The sequence below is a fragment of the Orbicella faveolata genome, unplaced genomic scaffold (genome assembly GCF_042242905.1).
Source record: "Orbicella faveolata isolate gen_17 unplaced genomic scaffold, um_ofav_v1 contig_14, whole genome shotgun sequence".
Classification (NCBI taxonomy): Eukaryota; Metazoa; Cnidaria; class Anthozoa; order Scleractinia; family Merulinidae; genus Orbicella; species Orbicella faveolata.
The window spans coordinates 17,385,001-17,387,500 of NW_028301541.1; the positions used below are offsets into that span (position 1 = coordinate 17,385,001).

At 35.0% G+C, this 2,500-nt stretch overlaps 1 long non-coding RNA gene across 1 annotated transcript in view; it reads right to left on the minus strand.

The window, feature by feature from the left end:
• The window catches only part of LOC149114302 (uncharacterized), a 19,517-nt gene that overhangs the window by 6,314 nt on the left and 10,703 nt on the right, over positions 1 to 2,500 (minus strand). Inside the window, exon 2 of the long non-coding RNA XR_016206441.1 lies at positions 298 to 421. This is a non-coding gene — a long non-coding RNA (uncharacterized LOC149114302). The remainder of the gene's footprint in view (positions 1 to 297; positions 422 to 2,500) is intronic.

Genomic DNA, 2,500 nt, shown 5'->3' on the forward strand with positions numbered 1-2,500 from the left:
GCAAAACAATTTGCGAGTATTTGAAGAACTTGTTTTCTTTGATTTTGTGGATTCCGGTGTCCGGGTTCTGGATTCCAGCTTCCAGCTTCCAGCTTCCTGGTTTTAGGGTTGCCCCATCTTTAACAGTGTGTTTGCTTTACATTCAGTTTACACATGACTGTTATCCAGCATAGGCAGACTTATAAGTTTGCCTTCAAAAATAAATTGCAACAACTGTTGCATCTTTCATCACCTATTTTTGTGCTGAAATGACACAAAATCCAAGTACAAGAAGTCAAAAGCATAAAACAAACTTACCCGGTAATGCTTACAGTTCCTCTTACTGTCTGCATATGCCGTCCATAAACTGGCACTGCCTGGACAATGTACTAATTATTTTTCTCATCACACTTTTTAAAACGTCACTGTTATATAATTTGTCCTGAAAAAGCAATACATGAAATGTTATGCCTTTGGCACTCACCAAATACCTTTCACAATGTACAATTAACACCACATCGACATTCACGATTCTTTCTACTTTCATTGTCACTTTTTTGTGTCATTTTCCCTCACTTGAAGACAGGACTTCCACATTGGGTGATAATTTCCCTCTGGAATCTCTATCAATTCACAGGGAGTGATAACAATTAAATTGTGACTAATTTTAGCAAAGGAGGCGCTCAAATGTCAGATTTCAATGTTAAGTTTATAACTTAACATTACTCTTCATATATATATATATAACCTCTCAATTATTGCACCTGTAGAGAGAAGATGTGCTGGGGGAAGAGATGCTCTAAACTTTCTGAATTTTCCCCCTTACCTGTAATAGGATGGCTATTAGAGCGGTTTTCAGTTGAGTGTCAAAAGTAATTAGACAATTACTTTGGTTTTGGTTTTGGTTTTACTACAGTTTGAGATCAGCTGAGAAGTCCAATTGTTAAGTAATTGGTTTTGGGTTTGGTTTTACGACACTCAATTGAAAACTGCTCAATGAACTACGATTAGCAACCAACACCAACATCAGGTTATGTATACACATGTATATTTTGTTGTCTTCTGTAGTCATAAAAAAATAAAAATTTAAAACCTTCCATAAAGTTCATACTCAATAACACTGCTACATGTAGCGCTGTTACTGTAAATTAATTTAAGTGAAACTGTTGAAACAACTCTATCTAAATTGTCTCTAGCAGTTAAGGCAGGATAACAGAATATACGCGTAGTACACAGCAAAGGCCAGAGATACACACATGTTGGTTATTAGTTAGGATTTGGTGAGCTTTTGTGCTAAGTATGGTGGAAAACAATGGACTATCAAAAATGAAGGTTCCTGAGACATTTTAACAGCGCTGAGAGGAATGAATATATAGATTTACAAAAGAAGGAGAAGTTCTTGCCATATACCGTTCTCTGTCATAAAAATATCATTTACATACATTTATTACACATGGTTTGTGTTTAAAGCCGATGATTATAATGCACACTCTGATTGGCTAATTCTAGTGCATTATTTACATTTACATGGTATACATCGGTAAAATCATAGCACATCAAGTGTGACTAAAATAAAAAATAAAAAATAAAAAGAAATGCCTGATTCATAATAATCTAAAAATACTTAACACTAAAACGGATCTACTTCTTTACTTGAAAATTATTCTCCCGTAATGCCCATGGGCCAATTACGGGCATGCTAAAAGGTCCTAGCACAAAGTAACAGGAAATTAAGAAAACTATTGCTTTTTATCCTGAAAACTGTAGCCACTGAAATAAATGATTGAATACTCTGAAAGTGCATTCTATTCACAAAGTTATATCACAAACGAATTGGTACTGGACAAGACAAAGGAAACAGCCGGGAAGAAACTGAAACTTTCTTCGACGAGCAAAAAAGTATGCATGCACAACAAAGAAAACAGTCAGTGACATTCGGTTAATGAGTTAGTTAATTAAAAAAATTACTGTGAAGAAGAGAGCAGAGAGAGAGACAGAGAGAGAGAGAGAGAGAGAGAGAGAGAGAGAGAGAGAGAGAGAGAGAGAGAGAGAGAGAGAGTGGAGAGAGGAGAGCGCTCTCACCAACTAAATTGTGTATATATGTATGTAAAAGTTATTTTTATTACCGAGAAATGGTCAGGGTAAGAACTTCTATGTCCTAATTTGTTTTAAGTATGTAAATGTCATTTACACTGTTCAATTTACCGAGTAAAGCTCTTTGCATTTTTTTTTCTTTTTTTTTTTTTTTTTCATTAGTACTATCTCACTTTTGAGTGTAAATACTGCATTGGGGAATAGGACCCATGTACCCCCAGCCAAAAGCCGTGGCACTAATAAAATGAAATAGCTAATCAAAATCAAAGTAGAGCCTTATTTGCAGACAGGATTTACATGCATAATCGTCTACTCAACATGTGGACTATATAAGCATTTCACCAAACCGAACTAATTGGACAGACAACAAAATAAAACTCTACATCAAAAACACAATATGCCTATCACTACTATCGTAGAAGAAAAA